This window comes from Pleurodeles waltl, chromosome 5, assembly GCF_031143425.1.
Source record: "Pleurodeles waltl isolate 20211129_DDA chromosome 5, aPleWal1.hap1.20221129, whole genome shotgun sequence".
NCBI lineage: Eukaryota > Metazoa > Chordata > Amphibia > Caudata > Salamandridae > Pleurodeles > Pleurodeles waltl.
Window position 1 is genome coordinate 69878821 of NC_090444.1, and position 19776 is coordinate 69898596.

The 19776-nt window shown below is 50.6% G+C and overlaps 1 long non-coding RNA gene across 1 annotated transcript in view; it reads left to right on the plus strand.

The window, feature by feature from the left end:
- The window catches only part of LOC138297211 (uncharacterized), a 72645-nt gene that overhangs the window by 2986 nt on the left and 49883 nt on the right, over nt 1-19776 (plus strand). Inside the window, exon 2 of the long non-coding RNA XR_011203934.1 lies at nt 1227-1325. This is a non-coding gene — a long non-coding RNA (uncharacterized lncRNA). The remainder of the gene's footprint in view (nt 1-1226; nt 1326-19776) is intronic.

The following is a 19776-nucleotide window of genomic DNA, read 5'->3' on the forward strand; positions in this document are numbered from 1 at the left end:
GGAACGTCTCTGTAAGCAAATAGAAGGCAAAGCAGTAGGACATCCCATCTTCTCCTAAGTTTTTCTGAGGGTCCCATGATCGTGCCTTTTAGGGTATTCTTGAATCTCTCAACTAACCCGTTTACTTGTGGTTGCTAAGGAGTGGTGAATTTATAGGTTACACCACATTCCTTCCACATGGCTTTGGGATATCCAGACATGAAGTTTGCACCGCTGTCAGATACAACCTCCTTAGGAAAGCTCACCCTGGAAAATATTCCCAGGAGGGCCTTGGCCACTGCAGGATTTAAAGTGGACCTAAGGGGAATGGCCTCTGGGTACCTGGTGGCATGGTCCTCCACCACCAGAATAAATCTGTTCTCAGATGCAGTTGAAGGGCCAGTGGGGCCAATATTGTCAACCTCTACCCTTTCAAAAGGGAACCCAACCACTGGAAGTGGAATTAAGGGAGCCTTTGTGGTACCACCTGTCTTGCCACTGGCCTGGCAGGTGACACAGGAACAACAAAACTCAATCGATCAATCATAGATTTGTAGAGCACAACTAATCAACCGTAGGGACTCAAGACGCTGTTTGTGGGCGTGCTGCTAAGTCAAAGAGCCAGGCCTTGAGGTCCTTCCTGAACTGCTTTAGTGATGCAATCTGCCAGAGCTTGAGAGGTAGCGTGTTTCATGTCCGGGCTGCCAGGTAGGAGAAGGATCTTTCTCCTGCTGTGCTTTTCCGGATCTTGGGGATGGCTGCAAGAGCGGGCTGGGGGGACCTGAGATGTCTGTTGGGTACGTACAAGGCGAGGCGGTGGTTGCGGTATGCCAGTCCTATGTTGTGCAGTGCCTTGTAGGTGTGCATCAGGAGCTTGTATGTGATGTGTTTGTTGACTGGGAGCCAGTGTAGGTCTCTGAGCTGGGAGGAGATGTGGCTGTGTCAGGGAATGTCCAGGATGAGTATGGCTGCTGCATTATGAAATCTTTGTAGTCTTGATTGAAGTTTCTTGGTGACGCCCGCATAGAGTTCATTGGTGTAGTCCAGTTTGCTGGTGATGAGTGTGTGGTTGACTGTCTGTATGGGGTGTGGGTGTAGCAGGTCGCGGACAGATTAGAAACAGGTCAGAGATCACAAGTTTTAGGTGAATTTATTTTATTTTCCTTAAGAGTTTCTTTTAATGTTGTTTGGTATGTCCAAGTCCCAACAGTTCTTGTATTTAAGGTCCATTTTGTTTCTCTTCCCAGGTGTGTCTTCTCAGGTAAAGACCTCTGGACTCTCCGACCAGGTGAAGAACCTGTGGTGTTGGACGGTCGTCGTAGGAAGCAGGAAAGAGAAAAGGAAAGGTAAGTCTCGAAATTAGGGGACCTGGAGTGGTGTTAGAAAGGGAAGAGTGCGGTGAGGTGGGAGGGGTCTTGGGGTATACCCCAGTCCTATGTAAGTTATGTCCGATAAGGGTGTGCTCCCCGTGATCCAGAGTACTTTTGTGTATGAACAAGGGCAGTCCAAGTATAGAGGAAGAAAAGGAAGAGGGAAAAAACCCCAAGATATCTCTAATAATATACTGAGAGGGGGACTGTTGTAATCACAGTCCACCTGAGGTTGACATGCAGTGGGTTAAAGGGGGGGGGGGGTAACTTCTATTCTTTGGTGCCATTAATTTGATTATGGTGGAGGAATAAGAAAAAAAACAGAGGAAAAGGAAAAGAACACTTGTGGATTTACATGCAGGCAGGCTCTCCTCTTTTTATCCCTCTACCCTGCTGGAAGCCTTCCCTGCTCAACCCTTCCCTCCTCCGCTCCCTTCTCCCTCCCAAGAAGCATCCGGTAGCTGGTTTGGCGGCAGGAATGTACCTGCCTTAGCCACGCCCCTCCAGGGACGTGGCGGTCAGTGGGACTCTCGGGGCTTCTATGCCCCGCGCGTTGCACGGCTTCTCCGTCTCTCCTCTGTGCGTCCTCGTCCGGCTTCTCACTTTCTTCTTCCGATGCGGACGCGTCGGTTGTCCATTTTTTATGTTTAGGGAAACCCGGAAGTCCGGGTTTCCGACTGCTTCCTCTTCCTCTGTGACATCTTCGGTGCCCTCAGGGCACCCTTTTGTCCCGTTGGCGCTGCACCGAGTAGCCGGGCTGGAAATCACCCGACTACAGTGTCTTTCTCATGTTGGAGGGAATCCACTTGAAAATCTTCTGCAGGAGTCAGAGGGTGTGAAAGCATGACAAAGAGACGGCGTTAACTTGGCGGGTCATAGAGAGAGGAGTCCAGGATGATGCCCAGGTTGCGTGCGTGGTATGTGGGGGCAGGGGCATTTCCCAGAGCGGTGGGCCTCCAGGATTCCAGGCAGAAGGGGTGGAGCCGACTACGAGGATCTCTGTCTTGTCCGTGTTGAGTTTGAGGCAGCTGGCCTCCATCCAGGCGGCGACTGTTCTCATCCCGTTGTGGAAATTTCTCTTGGCCTTTACAGAGTCCTAGGACAGGAAGAGGATCAGTTGGGTGTCATCGAAGTAGTAGACTATGTTTAGCCCATGTTGTTAGATAATCTTGGCAAGCGGGGCCATGTAGATGTCGAAAAGTGTTGGGCTGAGTGAAGAACCTTTGGGCACTCCACAGCATGTGTCTTTGGGTACTGACGTGAACGGCGGTAGTCTGACACTCTGTGTTCTTCCGGTGAGGAAGGACCTGATCCAATCCAGTGCTTTATTTCAGATGCTGACGTTGTGTAGTCTGTCGCAGAGGGTGGAGTGAGAGATGGTGTCAAATGCAGCGGAGAGGTTGAGGAGGATGAGTGCGGCCATGCTTCTGCAGTCCAGAAATGATGCGTGTGTTGTCAGTGGTTTCAGTGCTGTGGTTGCTTCTGAATCCTGATTGGGATGGGTCCAGGATACAGTGTGTCTTGAGGAATTTGGTGAGTTGCTGGTTGAAGGTCTTCTCCGTTACCTTGGCTGGGAGAGGTAGCAGAGAGATGGGTCTGTAATTCTTCAGCTCCATAGGGTCGGCGGTGGGTTTCTTGAGTGGCGGGTTGATTTCAGTGTGCTTCCAATTTGAGGGGAATGTGGTGGTCTCGAAGGATCAGTTGGTAGTTCAGCAGAGCTCTGGTGCTATGGTGGTGCTGGCCAGGTTGAAGATATGATGTGTGCACAGATCCAGATTGGATGGAGTTCATCAGTCTTTGGGTATCCTCTTTGGTGATGAGGGTCCAGAAGTTCAGTATCTGGTGAGGTGCTAGGTCCGTGGTGGTGAGTGATGCTGGGAGTGTTTTGGTTCCTGAAGCCTTCATAGATGTCCTGGATTTTTCAGTGAAAGAAGGTGGTGGCTAGGTCGTTGCAGAGGTCTTGGGAGAGGGGGATGGATGAGGTATCTGTCCCAGGGTTCGTGAACTCTTTGAAGATGGCAAAGAGCTCTTTGCTGCTGTGAGTGCAGGTGTTGGGGAGTGCTTGAAAGGCGGCTTTTTTGGCGGCACTGATGTTCTGGTGATGCATGGTGACTGCATTTTTGTAGGCTGTCCAGTATTCTGTTGATTTGCTGATCCTCCATTTCTGTTCCAGTCGTCTGCGGGGGCGCTTGGATTCCTGTAGGTCTGCCATAAACCATTTTGGTGTTTTGCTCTGTCGATATCCTGCTGTTTTCCTTAGGGGGGCTACAGTGTTGGCACAGTTCGATAGCCAGGGGTTTAGACTGCGTGCAGCTTCATTGGTGTCTGCTGTGTCCGATGGGAGGGAGTGGTTGACAGTGTTAATGAGTTGTGCTTCCATGACTTTGCCCCAGGGTCTGCCGAGGGGAAGTAATGGCATGCGGTGTTCTTTGTGAGGGTAACGTGGACGTACTTGTGGCCGGTCCAATGGTGTTCGGAGGTGTGCGAGATGATGATGTTGTCTGCTGCTGAGAAGACGGGGTGTAGAATGCGTCCGGCTCTGTGGGTGGGGATGTTGACAAGTTGTTTGAGGCTGAGAGATGTGAGGTAGTCCAGGAGGTTTGTGGTGTTGGGTTCATCGTGTGTATCAAGTTGGAAGTTGAGGTGCGGGATTGGATGTAGTTGGAGGAGGTGAGCACTTGTGGGACAAAGAGGTCGGCGATGTCTTCAAAGAACTAGGGTCGGGGCCCAGGTGACCTGTAGATGAGGATGCCCCGGAGGGAGGTGTTTGGGTTGGTCTGAATGTGGAAGTGTAGGTGCTTTTGGGTTGATTAGACTGCTACTCATTGGTGGTTGGGGGGCAGATGTTGTTCTTGTAGACTATGGCAATGTAGACTACGGCAATGCCTCCTCCAGGCCGGTTGGCTCTGTCCTTGTGGATGATTTTGTAGTTGTGTCTTCAGACATATGGGGGCAGTGAAAGTGTAGGACAAGTCTTTTCCTGGTCGTACTCTGCCCAGGATGCCCTGCAAGGGGAATGTAATGGGCTACGGTCAAAAGGAATTCCCTAAACCTCTGAGGGATAACCAACCTTGTGGTGGCACCAGGCTTGGGGTCTCTAGCCTCAGAATAATGAAGCTCATTCTCCCAACAGACTCTGAGGGATCCACTGACATCCCCTGCCTCCTGTGCAGCAGCTTTCTGTCTGAGGCCTTCAGGAGAGGGGCAGGACTTCTGCTCCAAGCTCAGCCCCCCCCCCCCCTGCACCCAAAAGCTCTGCTGTGTCAGCAAAAAGCTCCTCTGATGCAGGTTCTTACAAGGACTTTGATCTTCCCCATGAGGGGACTGATCCTCACTTGAGTCCTGGGTGGGAAGTACATTTGTACCCTTCCTACCTCTCTTCTTGGGAGCTGACTGGTCCATACTTTCAGGCTCCAGTGCTCCTGATTCTCCCTGTTTCCTGGCCTGTGTTCTTTTTGTCACAAAGACATTGGCAGGGATAGCCAGCATTGCTGCACGGGTCTGCAGCACCACTTCATCCCAGGCTGAAGTCTCAAAATCAATGCCCATCAATCAATAGGAATCGAAGAGGACACTACAATGTTTTTAGGGCCAGTAACCGCCCCACCAGCTAAAGTTACCAACTGGATGGGGTAACAATTAGTGATGTTGTCTGCATTGGTAACTTGGTAACTCTGACCAAGCAGGATCTGCTCAGGGGATACCAGTGTTTCAGTCACCTTAGTGACACTGGCAACTGTGTCACTGTAAGCCTCTGCCTCAATACCATTCATCAGGGGGTGCTGCCCTTTTTTCCTCATATTAGGAGGCCAGGCAGCCGAAGTGGCAAGGTCAATGCCACCCTCTGATACCAAGACAGCTTCAGTGGTCTATCTGACTAGGCCAGGGTCCACTGCACTCCCCAAGGTGAACCCACCTTGGTTGAAGTACTACCACCAGTGCTATTGCTAGGGGCACTAGGAGGAGTGGTATTAATGGTAGTACTCTTGGTGTTTTTCTTAGGACATGTGCTGTCACTGTCCTATGGCCTCTTTCTTTACACAAGAAGCACCAAGGTTTCTTATTGGAGTCTTATTGGAGGAGGGGAAGCAGGAAGATTTGGACCCACCCCCAGAGGAATTTTGTGGACCTAATAAAGAATCCTTATTTTTATCAGTGGACCTCTCGCCATCTTTCTCCTTAAAAGAAGAACCTTTCTTCTCTGATCACCCTCACTGTGAGTTTTCTTACTAACCCTGGTGCGAACCCATGTGTCTGCCTTCTTTCCCAATTTTGGGAATGAGGTCAGATCTGTGACGCCACGAGGACTACGGCGCCCAACTTACAGACCGCAGTCAGATCAGCGGTCTGTGTCCTGGACGCCCATTTCTGCCATGGGCCGCGGTTTGACCCGCGTTTACGACCACTACCTATTTTTTGGTCCACAGCGCGATCGGTACATCTTTCTTTGGGTGCTGCTTCGTGCTGCGCCCACCTTTTACCCTTATAATCTCTCTACCTATTTTTTTCTGTCTTTTTTCTTTTTTCTATTTTCTTGTTTTCTCTTTCTTTGTGGTTTCCCTCTTAACAATCTTTTCTTCTTCCCAGGAGTCTGTGTTTCCTTCCCTGCATGCTTTGCTTCCTCTTTTACACCATGGCTATTTTTCCATTCACTCTAATGTGGCTTTTCCCAATTCAAGATGGTGTCTTCGGAACTTCCTGTGTGTCACTTCCAGTTTGCCGGTATATAAGCACAGTTGGTCTTTTGTTCCTTGCGTTACAAACACTTCCGTTATGGTGGTGCTCCTAGCTCCTGTATTCAGTGATTTTTTTGGACTACTTGTTTTTTCGTCTGCAGTTTTTGCTGATTCTAGTTCATATTCCACTTCTCGTTTTTCCTACCTCTTTTTCAGGAGTTCCTTGCCTCTGAGGTATTTCCCGGGATTGTTTTTTTTTCCTCTGGGACTCCTTCTGGAGGTCACGGTCTGCCTGGTGTTACTCTATAAGCAGCACCGTGGCTACTGGAAAGGGTCGCCCTTACCTTGGTCAGTCCAGAAACAGCAAGAGACCAAGTGGTGCCTCTATACTGACAGATAACTGCGGTAAGAAGCATTAAGATCGTGACAAGATCTGAGTCCACCTGGTATTGATGCAGTTTCTCAGACACACAGTTATTAAGAATGTGCTCCCTCATGATAAGATTGTACAGCCCTTCATAGTAATCCACATTATTACGATATAACCAGCCTTCCAGAGCCTTAACTACACAGTCCATAAAATCTACCTAGTCCTGGGAGGACTCCTTCTGAGTTTCTCTGAACTTAATTCTAAAGTCCTCAGTGGTGAGCCGCCCAAACCCATCAATCAGACCCTCCTTCAAGACCTGGTAGTTATCTGCATCTTCCTCCCTTAAAGTCAAATGTTTGTCTCTGCCTTTGTCTGCAAAAGAGAGCTAGAGGATAGCTGCTCACTGCCTCTGAGGGACCCTCTGTACCTTACAGGCCCTCTCTAAAGCAGTCATCCACTTGCGGATGCCATCCTCAGCCTTGTAAGGGGGGACTATCCTGCTGAGACTCCTCTAATCAAAGGAATCTTCCCTGACTCTGTACTGTCTTATACTGGGACCATGGTGTTCTAACCACATTTTTTTCTTTCCCTTTCCATCTCTAGGGCGTCCCACTCTACAGCCAGCTACTGTTGTTTCAACTTGAGCTTGGCCTGCTCAAGTCTCGGCAAACTGAACCCCAGAACTAGGGATCCCTCATGTGAGCTAGAGTGGATGGAGCCCACAGCAGAAGCTGAGGCATGAGAAACTGAGGATGAGGCAGATAGACTGCCTCTGGGGACTCTCTTTACCAATCCTGGGGGAGTAAATATGGGTCTACTGCTATGACCCTCTCTTGTGCTCCCACACAACTCCCTGCATTGTCAAGATTTTCCGCAGCACCCAGGAACTACCTGGTACCTCCTTTTCCAGCCTTGGGTTTCACCCTCATCATCCATTTTTCTCTCTATATCAGGATTTTGTATGCCATCCTGCCTAAGGAGGTCCAAGAGAATTGTTTTGTTAGGGTTTTTACCTTAACTTTTCCAACTGTCAGAGGGCCCTGAGTTCCCTGATCATCAGGCCCTCATACCTAGGCTCCTGAGTCTGGGCAGCTCCCTAAACTGTAGACATGGTACTAGAGTAGTTTGTGTGCTATACTTACCTACTTTAAGTCTCTAAACTTTTAAAAAGGCTTCGAGAAAGGGCTATGCTAGACCCCGGACTACCCAGGCAAAAAAAAGTTTAGGATTTCCTGCAGCTAGTAGTGCAGTATGTAACCAATAATAGTGATCTTTCTTATGAGAAGTCACTGCTGACCAAGTGGTAAAGCAATGCAAGTGTCTTATCCCACCACTGCACCACCAATGTAGGAGGCTGGCCCAGTTTACGGAGTACACCTATGGTGTGGCACCCTACACTGAGTCCAGGCAACCCTTAGTGAGTGTGAATAGGTGTCCACATAGCAGAAGCTCTCTAGGGGTAGCTGAGGCGTGCAGCTAAATCTAATCCAGGAGGAATGTGAAGCACTTGCAATCCCATAGTAGTCAAACATAACTTAGTCACAAGAAAGAACCACACAAGTGTTGCAAAAATAAAGGATTTTATTACAGCAATACTACCAAACTGCCATTGGTGTACCTCCCTTTGGAGATGCTACGTACAATTATACACATAAAATAACCACAAACATAGCAAAGAACTATACAGGGCCCTAGGGGAGGGCCAACCATATACTAAAAAAGTAGAATGTATAAGTGGTACTCCAACCAAGGGAAGTGTGGTGGTTAGTTTGGGGCTGGGGCCAATTAGAACCACCAGAGGTAAGTACAGTAGGTGACCACAGCAACCAGGAGTAAGTCAGTTACCCACCCAGTTGTCCCATAGGCTAACAGAGGAAGTAGTGGCTGGAGGTTGCAGAATTCAGGGTCCTTCCCAGTGGACCTTGAGAAAACCAGCAGGCAGGAGGATGGATGGGGAGTGCCCCCACCCCAGGATATACAGAAGACAGGAGTACCTACACTGAGGACCCAGGTACAGAGGGGAGGAGGAACTCTCTCAAAAGACTGTGAATGCCTCGGATTGTCCAGCTGCTGTCATGACCTGGGGAGCAGGCAGATGGAACCTAATCACAGATTCCAGATGTGGAGGACCTGCAAAGGAAGGGGACATGGCCTGGCACCCAAGGAGGTGCCCAGGTGTTGCAGGTGGCAATGCCCACCCTCCTGAAGATGAAGTTCCTTCTAGTTGGTGAAAGAAGAGGTCCAGCTGTGGGGTCCAGGAGTCGATGAAGATCCCAAGAGTCACCTATCTCTTGATGGTCGCAAGTTTGCTGGAGGGTCAGTGACCAGCCAGGTCACCAACACTCACTGGAAAGTGCAAATGGAAGCAGAAAAGAAGTTTGCAAAGTTGTGGGAACCAGCAAGGTCCAGGAGACTTTACGCGGGAGGGGGACTCAGAGCTAGCCCTCTGCAGTCAGAAGTAGATGGAACCCCATGAGTGACCCTTAGGCGCCGGACACAGAGAGTCACAAGGAGGCCTTACCAGCTCAGCAAAACAGAAGCCGCACGTCGCAGGAGTTGCAGGGCAGGAGCTGATCTTCAGTTTACACAGTGCTGGGGGCCAGGGCTTGGAGGCTGAAGATCTCCCGGAGGAAGAGTCAACAAGTCTTGGAAAATGCAAAAGCTGCGGTGCACAGGGGAGCCAGTCCAGTGGCAGGAGCAAGGGCCCACAGTCTCCCAACTTGGGTAGAAGACAAGTAGGACCCTGAGGAGGCCACAGACTCACCACCTCTGTTGCAGGATCTTCGGATGTCCAGAGACAGCAGACCCCACCAGCCGGTCGATGACGCCTTGAGGTGCCTGCGGATGCAGAGTAGTGACTCCTTCACTCCAAGGGAGATTCTTTCTTGCTTTCTGGTGCAGAGTCCTTGTGACCCTGGAGGATGCACAGCCTTGGATGTTGCAGAATTCTTGCAGGATCTGGAGAAACAATGTTGCAGTGGGAACCTTCCCTCCAGAAGCAGACTTGTTCGGTTGCAGGCGAAGAACAGCAACAGTTCCAGAGGCCAGGGGCAGATGATGTCTTGCAGAGACTTCCTTGTAGAGTCTTGCTCAATGAATCTGAGGACCTACCCATGAGGGATCCCTTAAATAACTCTAAAAGTGGGTTGGTCACTCTCTGCACTGACCTACTTATCAGAGGGGGGCAAGGACATCATCTGCCTGGCCTAACCAACCAGATGCTCCCAGGGGCCTCTGCTCATATTATATTCAAGATGGCAGAATCAAGTGGCCACCTGCCAGAGCTCTGGGCACCTCCTCTGGGGAGGAGCTGGACAGGGGAGTGGTCACTCCCCTGTCCTTTGTGTAGTTTCACACCAGAGCAGGAACTGGGGGTTCCTGAACTGGTGCAAACCGATTTTTGCAAGGAGGGCACCAAATGTGCCCTTCAAAGCAGTCTGGTGGCGCTGAGAGGCCACCCCACTTCAGCCCTTAGATGCCTAATACACAGGGAGAAGTGGTCACACCTCTCCCTTGAAAGAAATCCTTTGTTCTGCTCCTCTAGCCTGAGCCTGGCTCATCAACTGGAGGGCAGAACAGTGTCTGAGGTCATTAGCAACACAGAGTGGCAGCTGGGCCCCGTAAGGCTGCACAGGCAGAACTAGGAAATCCCCTAGGGAAGTCCCAGAGTACAAGTTATCATGCAACTAATACTGGAATTGGTGTAGTTGCATGATCTGAAAATATTTGTTACCAAACATGCCTAAGTTTGAAGCAGTCATTATGTATCAGGACCACTCATGTTGACCAGTGTCCACTACATACCTTAAGATGGCTTCCCTGCACTTACAGAGTCCAGGAATTGGCCTGGGGTCTGTAGGGGTACCCCGCAAATGCAGGGGTACCCTTACACTTCGAGACATGCACCCTGCCCTTGGGGATGAAGGGCCTACCAGAGGGGTGACTTATAAGGTCTAAGTGCAGTGGTAAGGTTTGACAGTCAAAGGGTGCATGCACAGTTTCACGTAGGTTGCACAGGCAGGCCTGAAGTCAGTTTGTGAGGGCTCCCTTGGGTGGCATAATACATGTGCAGCCCATAGGGGACCCCTGGTGTACCAATGCCCTGGGTACCTAAGTACATATACTAGCCCCTTGGGTGGCGAGGACGTAATGTTTACCTTCCCCCCAGGCAGGGATGGCATCAGAATTGGTTCTGCTGCCACCCCGACCCCCTCCCCATGACATCTGATGACGTCAGTGAGCGATCACGCTCCAACTTCATCAGCGGTCACCCCCATCGACCTGAGGAGAAACTGATTTGTTTCTCCTCGGGACGGATGAAGGGGCAGTTCGGAGAGGCATGATCGTGCTGCAGGAAGGCCGACTAGACACCAGGGACTTTGTTTACTTTTAGTAAACAAAGAATAGGACCGTCCCCTTGGGCAAGGGTCGCTCCCCAAGGAGGGCATTTTTTTTTAGGCCATTTCGGGCTATTTTTATTAGGCCAATCTGCCCCCTAAAGGGGGCAGAAACCACTAGACACCATGGTTTAAAAAAAAAATTATTTTACATAAGGGGAGTGGCCCTTTGGGCAAGGGCCGTTCCCCATGGAGGCATCTTATTTTTAGGCCATTTCCACCCCCCTTGGGGGCAGATCGGCCTATTTCTATCAGGCCCATTTGCCCCGAAGGGGGGCAGAAACCACTTAGGCACCAGGAATTGTTGTGTGTGTGTTTTGTTTGGGGGGGGCAGCCCCTTGGGCAGGGGTCACTCCCCATGGGGGCACATTCCTGTTGGCCATTTCTTCCGCCCCCCCCCCGGGGGGGCAAATCGGCCTATTTTTGCTAGGCCCTTCTAACCCCAAGGGGGGTGGAAACCACTCAGGCACCAGGGATCTGTGTGTGTGTGTTTTGTTTGGGGGTTGCCCCTTGGGCAAGGGTCACTCCCTATGAGAGCACATTACTGTTGATCATTTCTGACACCCCTTGGGGGCAGATAGGCCTATTTTTATTATGTCCATCTTTCCCAAAGGGGGGCCGAAACCACTTAGGCACCAGGGATCGGTGTGTGTGTGTGTGTTTTCTGTTTGGGGGGGCGGCCCCTTGAGCAAAGGTTGCTCCTTATGGGGGCACATTACTGATGGCCATTTCTACCATTTTTGTAAGGCCCATCTGTCCCCAAAGGGGGGCAGAAAGGCCACTAGACACCAAGGAGGAATTTAAAAAAAAAAAAAAAGAGGGTGGTGGTATGGCCATACCTCCACCCCAAATAAATGGGGACAAAGTTGTTCTGCACACTGGTGGGCAGATGTGGCAATTACCCCTGATCCATTCCTGGGGGGAGGGCAGAAAGCCTACTAGATGGCAGGGAATAAATAACAAAATAATAATAATTTTGCCAAATTTTGAGGTTTGCAAAGGATTCTGGGTAACAGAACCTGGCGAGAGCCCCACAAGTCGCCCCATCCTATATTCCCCTAGGTGTCTAGTTTTCACAGATGCACAGGTTTGCTAGGTTTCGGTAGGTGCTGGCTGAGCTAGAGGCCAATATCCACAGATAGGCACTTTCCAAAAAACACATCGGTTTTGAATGTAAAAATGTGATGTATCCATGTTGCGTTTTGGGGCGTTTCCTTTCGCTGGCACTAGGTCTACCCACACAAGTGAGGTACCGTTTTTATCGAGATACTTGGGGGAACACAGAATAGAAGAACAAGTGTTATTGCCCATTGTAGTTCTCACATGTAAAGAAATGGCTCCCTGTTGCAGTTACCCCCCACTTTTTGCCTGATACTGATGCTGACTTGACTGAGAAGTGTGCTGGGACCCTGCTAACCAGGCCCCAGCACCAGTGTTCCTTCACCTAAAATGTACCATTGTATCCACAATTGGCACACCCTGGCATTCAGATAAGTCCCTTGTAACTGGTACTTCTAGTACCAAGGGCCCTGATGCCAAGAAAGGTCTCTAAGGGCTGCAGCATGTCTTATGCCACCCTAGAGACCCCTCACTCAGCACAGACACACTGCTTACAAGCCTGTGTGTGCTGGTGAGAACAAAATGAGTAAGTCGACATGGCACTCCCCTCAGGGTGCCATGCCAGCCTCTCACTGCCTATGCAGTATAGGTAAGACACCCCTCTAGCAGGCCTTACAGCCCTAAGGCAGGGTGCACTATACCATAGGTGAGGGTACCAGTGCATGAGCACTGTGCCCCTACAGTGTCTAAGCAAAACCTTAGACATTGTAAGTGCAGGGTAGCCATAAGAGTATATGGTCTGGGAGTCTGTTTTACACGAACTCCACAGCACCATAATGGCTACACTGAAAACTGGGAAGTTTGGTATCAAACTTCTCAGCACAATAAATGCACACTGATGCCAGTGTACATTTTATTGCAAAATACACCCCAGAGGGCACCTTAGAGGTGCCCCCTGAAACTTAACCAACTAGCTGTGTAGGCTGACTGGTTCCAGCAGCCTGCCACACTAGAGACATGTTGCTGGCCCCATGGGGAGAGTGCCTTTGTCACTCTGAGGCCAGTAACAAAGCCTGCACTGGGTGGAGATGCTAACACCTCCCCCAGGCAGGAGCTGTGACACCTGGCGGTGAGCCTCAAAGGCTCACCCCTTTGTCACAGCCCAGCAGGGCACTCCAGCTTAGTGGAGTTGCCCGCCCCCTCCGGCCACGGCCCCCACTTTTGGCGGCAAGGCTGGAGGGAACAAAGAAAGCAACAAGGAGGAGTCACTGGCCAGTCAGGACAGCCCCTAAGGTGTCCTGAGCTGAAGTGACTCTAACTTTTAGAAATCCTCCATCTTGCAGATGGAGGATTCCCCCAATAGGGTTAGGATTGTGACCCCCTCCCCTTGGGAGGAGGCACAAAGAGGGTGTACCCACCCTCAGGGCTAGTAGCCATTGGCTACTAACCCCCCAGACCTAAACACGCCCTTAAATTTAGTATTTAAGGGCTACCCTGGACCCTAGAAAATTAGATTCCTGCAACAAGAAGAAGGACTGCCCAGCTGAAAACCCCTGCAGCGGAAGACCCGAAGACGACAACTGCCTTGGCTCCAGAAACTCACCGGCCTGTCTCCTGCCTTCCAAAGATCCTGCTCCAGCGACGCCTTCCGAAGGGACCAGCGACCTCGACATCCTCTGAGGACTGCCCCTGCTTCGAAAAGACAAGAAACTCCCGAGGACAGCGGACCTGCTCCAAGAAAAGCTGCAACTTTGTTTCCAGCAACTTTAAAGATCCCTGCAAGCTCCCCGCAAGAAGCGTGAGACTTGCAACACTGCACCCGGCGACCCCGACTCGACTGGTGGCGATCCAACACCTCAGGAGGGACCCCAGGACTACTCTGATACTGTGAGTACCAAAACCTGTCCCCCCTGAGCCCCCGCAGCGCCGCCTGCAGAGGGAATCCCGAGGCTTCCCCTGACCGCGACTCTTTTGAACCTAAAGTCCCGACACCTGGGAGAGACCCTGCACCCGCAGCCCCCAGGACCTGAAGGACCGGACTTTCACTGGAGAAGTGACCCCCAGGAGTCCCTCTCCCTTGCCCAAGTGGAGGTTTCCCCGAGGAACCCCCCCCTTGCCTGCCTGCAGCGCTGAAGAGATCCCGAGATCTCTCATAGACTAACATTGCAAACCCGACGCTTGTTTTTACACTGCACCCGGCCGCCCCCGCGCCGCTGAGGGTGAAATTTCTGTGTGGACTTGTGTCCCCCCCGGTGCCCTACAAAACCCCCCTGGTCTGCCCTCCGAAGACGCGGGTACTTACCTGCAAGCAGACCGGAACCGGGGCACCCCCTTCTCTCCATTCTAGCCTATGTGTTTTGGGCACCACTTTGGACTCTGCACCTGACCGGCCCTGAGCTGCTGGTGTGGTGACTTTGGGGTTGCTCTGAACCCCCAACGGTGGGCTACCTTGGACCAAGAACTGAGCCCTGTAAGTGTCTTACTTACCTGGTTAATCTAACAAATACTTACCTCCCCTAGGAACTGTGAAAATTGCACTAAGTGTCCACTTTTAAAACAGCTATTTGTCAATAACTTGAAAAGTATACATGCAATTTTGATGATTTGAAGTTCCTAAAGTACTTACCTGCAATACCTTTCGAATGAGATATTACATGTAGAATTTGAACCTGTGGTTCTTAAAATAAACTAAGAAAAGATATTTTTCTATATAAAAACCTATTGGCTGGATTTGTCTCTGAGTGTGTGTACCTCATTTATTGTCTATGTGTATGTACAACAAATGCTTAACACTACTCCTTGGATAAGCCTACTGCTCGACCACACTACCACAAAATAGAGCATTAGTATTATCTATTTTTACCACTATTTTACCTCTAAGGGGAACCCTTGGACTCTGTGCATGCTATTCCTTACTTTGAAATAGCACATACAGAGCCAACTTCCTACATTGGTGGATCAGCGGTGGGGTACAAGACTTTGCATTTGCTGGACTACTCAGCCAATACCTGATCACACGACAAATTCCAAAATTGTCATTAGAAATTGATTTTTGCAATTTGAAAAGTTTTCTAAATTCTTAAAAGACCTGCTAGGGCCTTGTGTTAGATCCTGTTTAGCATTTCTTTTAGAGTTTAAAAGTTTGTAAAAGTTTGAATTAGATTCTAGAACCAGTTGTAGATTCTTAAAAAGTATTCCAACTTTTAGAAGAAAAATGTCTAGCACAGATGTGACTGTGGTGGAACTCGACACCACACCTTACCTCCATCTTAAGATGAGGGAGCTAAGGTCACTCTGTAAAATAAAGAAAATAACAATGGGCCCCAAACCTACCAAAATACAGCTCCAGGAGCTTTTGGCAGAGTTTGAAAAGGCCAACCCCTCTGAGGGTGGCAACTCAGAGGAAGAGGATAGTGACTTGGAGGAAAATTCCCCCCTACCAATCCTATCTAGGGAGAACAGGGTCCCTCAAACCCTGACTCCAAAAATAATAGTCAGAGATGCTGGTTCCCTCACAGGAGAGACCAACACCTCTGAAATCACTGAGGATAGCCCCAGTGAAGAGGACATCCAGTTAGCCAGGATGGCCAAAAGATTGGCTTTGGAAAGACAGATCCTAGCCATAGAGAGGGAAAGACAAGAGATGGGCCTAGGACCCATCAATGGTGGCAGCAACTTAAATAGGGTCAGAGATTCTCCTGACATCCTAAAAATCCCCAAAGGGATTGTAACAAAATATGAAGATGGTGATGACATCACCAAATGGTTCACAGCTTTTGAGAGGGCTTGTGTAACCAGAAAAGTGAACAGATCTCACTGGGGTGCTCTCCTTTGGGAAATGTTCACTGGAAAGTGTAGGGATAGACTCCTCACACTCTCTGGAAAAGATGCAGAATCTTATGACCTCATGAAGGGTACCCTGATTGAGGGCTTTGGATTCTCCACTGAGGAGTATAGAATTAGATTCAGGGGGGCTCAAAAATCCTCGAGTCAGACCTGGGTTGATTTTGTAGACTACTCAGTAAAAACACTAGATGGTTGGTTAACTGGAAATGAAGTGTGTAACTATGTTGGGCTTTATAATTTGTTTATGAAAGAACACATTTTAAGTAACTGCTTCAATGAAAAGCTGCATCAGTATCTGGTAGACCTAGGTCCAATTTCTCCCCAAGAATTGGGAAAGAAGGCAGACCACTGGGTCAAGACTAGGGTAACCAAAACTTCCACTGGGGGTGACCAAAAGAAAGGGGTTACAAAAACTCCCCAGGAGAAAGTGGGTGACACTAGAAACAAAGAAAAAGAGTCCTCTGTAGGCCCCCAAAAACCAGAACAGGTGGGTGGGCCCCAAGACACAACCCAAAACAAAGGTGGGTACCAGGGTAAGAACTGGGATGCCACTAAGGCATGGTGCCACAACTGTAAACAGTCTGGGCACCACACCAAGGACACTTCTTGTCCCAAAAACAAACCTCAGAACAAAATTCCAGGGGTAACCAGTATAGCCATGGGAGATGACTCTTCAGATGAGGAGGTCTTCATAGCCTTCAACTGGAAACAGGGCCCAACAGGTGAGTTGGAGATTCCAGAGGGAAGTAGACACTTCCACCACCTACTGGTGAATGGAGTCCCAACCACTGCCCTGAGAGACACTTGTGCCAGTCACACTATTGTGCATGACAGGCTGGTGCTCTCAAACCAGTACATCCCAGGTGAGACTGCCAGGGTAAGAGTTAGCCTAGACAGGGTCACTAAGAGGCCTGTGGCTTTAGTACCCATAGAAGTGGGTGGCACTCTTAGCTGGAGAAGGGTAGTAGTCAGTACAGACCTCCCCCTTGATTGTCTCCTTGGAAATGACTACCCAGAGGTTAGTCAGAGCTCAAGAGAGGAACTGGTCCAGTGCCAGTCCTCTCCCAAGGTTTCTGGAAGTCCTGCCTCTGCAGTAAATGCAAGCAGGCCCCAGAAGAAGAAGAAAAGAAAACAGAGTAGGAAGGGTGGACAACCTTTAGCCAAGGTTACAGCAAGCCAGGGAGATTCTGCTCCAGTAGGGGAGAACTCCAAAAATGGCCCTGATAAAGTCCAACCTGACCCACAAGAAGTCCTGGCTAGTCAGGCAACTGTTAAACCTGAGTGGGTGGCTCCTCAGCTAACAGAAGAAAGAGTGGAAGAAGGGTGTTCACTACAAGATGTGGTAACCCCCCACTCCAATACAGCGGACAGGCAACCTGAACCCAAAGAAGCCTGTAACTTAGCCCCTTCCCTTTTAGGTGAAGAGCTAAAGGTGTGGTTCTGGGCACTGACAGCTGTCAGTGGCCTCTGCTGGGTGTTAGCCTTTATGGCTGCACTATCCTTGGCATGGTGGTCTGACCCCATGCCAAATAACAAGTTAGGCCCCCTGACCCTGTTGGTCATGGTGGGGTTACTCCAGCTCTGGGTAACCTCTTTGGGTAAGCTAGGGGTGACCTTGGCTAAGATAAGATTAGCAGAAGTGGATACCTCTGACCTCAAAATAGAGAGAATGGGTGAAGACATAAAAAGCACAGACAAGAGGCAGTTCAGACTAGGTCCTATCACTGTGGAAGTGGGTCAGTTCCCCAGAGGGAATGACCTGAACAGGAGGATGTAAGGCAGAGTAGGCCCTGCAACAAACCAGCCATTTCCTCTACTCTTCCTCGCCTGACAGACTAGGAAGACTCTTCCAGCGTTGGCTGAGTCTCCTGGCCTGTGGGCTGGGGGGGGCTTGTGTAAAGAAATGGCTCCCTGTTGCAGTTACCCCCCACTTTTTGCCTGATACTGATGCTGACTTGACTGAGAAGTGTGCTGGGACCCTGCTAACCAGGCCCCAGCACCAGTGTTCCTTCACCTAAAATGTACCATTGTATCCACAATTGGCACACCCTGGCATTCAGATAAGTCCCTTGTAACTGGTACTTCTAGTACCAAGGGCCCTGATGCCAAGAAAGGTCTCTAAGGGCTGCAGCATGTCTTATGCCACCCTAGAGACCCCTCACTCAGCACAGACACACTGCTTACAAGCCTGTGTGTGCTGGTGAGAACAAAATGAGTAAGTCGACATGGCACTCCCCTCAGGGTGCCATGCCAGCCTCTCACTGCCTATGCAGTATAGGTAAGACACCCCTCTAGCAGGCCTTACAGCCCTAAGGCAGGGTGCACTATACCATAGGTGAGGGTACCAGTGCATGAGCACTGTGCCCCTACAGTGTCTAAGCAAAACCTTAGACATTGTAAGTGCAGGGTAGCCATAAGAGTATATGGTCTGGGAGTCTGTTTTACACGAACTCCACAGCACCATAATGGCTACACTGAAAACTGGGAAGTTTGGTATCAAACTTCTCAGCACAATAAATGCACACTGATGCCAGTGTACATTTTATTGCAAAATACACCCCAGAGGGCACCTTAGAGGTGCCCCCTGAAACTTAACCAACTAGCTGTGTAGGCTGACTGGTTCCAGCAGCCTGCCACACTAGAGACATGTTGCTGGCCCCATGGGGAGAGTGCCTTTGTCACTCTGAGGCCAGTAACAAAGCCTGCACTGGGTGGAGATGCTAACACCTCCCCCAGGCAGGAGCTGTGACACCTGGCGGTGAGCCTCAAAGGCTCACCCCTTTGTCACAGCCCAGCAGGGCACTCCAGCTTAGTGGAGTTGCCCGCCCCCTCCGGCCACGGCCCCCACTTTTGGCGGCAAGGCTGGAGGGAACAAAGAAAGCAACAAGGAGGAGTCACTGGCCAGTCAGGACAGCCCCTAAGGTGTCCTGAGCTGAAGTGACTCTAACTTTTAGAAATCCTCCATCTTGCAGATGGAGGATTCCCCCAATAGGGTTAGGATTGTGACCCCCTCCCCTTGGGAGGAGGCACAAAGAGGGTGTACCCACCCTCAGGGCTAGTAGCCATTGGCTACTAACCCCCCAGACCTAAACACGCCCTTAAATTTAGTATTTAAGGGCTACCCTGGACCCTAGAAAATTAGATTCCTGCAACAAGAAGAAGGACTGCCCAGCTGAAAACCCCTGCAGCGGAAGACCCGAAGACGACAACTGCCTTGGCTCCAGAAACTCACCGGCCTGTCTCCTGCCTTCCAAAGATCCTGCTCCAGCGACGCCTTCCGAAGGGACCAGCGACCTCGACATCCTCTGAGGACTGCCCCTGCTTCGAAAAGACAAGAAACTCCCGAGGACAGCGGACCTGCTCCAAGAAAAGCTGCAACTTTGTTTCCAGCAACTTTAAAGATCCCTGCAAGCTCCCCGCAAGAAGCGTGAGACTTGCAACACTGCACCCGGCGACCCCGACTCGACTGGTGGCGATCCAACACCTCAGGAGGGACCCCAGGACTACTCTGATACTGTGAGTACCAAAACCTGTCCCCCCTGAGCCCCCGCAGCGCCGCCTGCAGAGGGAATCCCGAGGCTTCCCCTGACCGCGACTCTTTTGAACCTAAAGTCCCGACACCTGGGAGAGACCCTGCACCCGCAGCCCCCAGGACCTGAAGGACCGGACTTTCACTGGAGAAGTGACCCCCAGGAGTCCCTCTCCCTTGCCCAAGTGGAGGTTTCCCCGAGGAACCCCCCCCTTGCCTGCCTGCAGCGCTGAAGAGATCCCGAGATCTCTCATAGACTAACATTGCAAACCCGACGCTTGTTTTTACACTGCACCCGGCCGCCCCCGCGCCGCTGAGGGTGAAATTTCTGTGTGGACTTGTGTCCCCCCCGGTGCCCTACAAAACCCCCCTGGTCTGCCCTCCGAAGACGCGGGTACTTACCTGCAAGCAGACCGGAACCGGGGCACCCCCTTCTCTCCATTCTAGCCTATGTGTTTTGGGCACCACTTTGGACTCTGCACCTGACCGGCCCTGAGCTGCTGGTGTGGTGACTTTGGGGTTGCTCTGAACCCCCAACGGTGGGCTACCT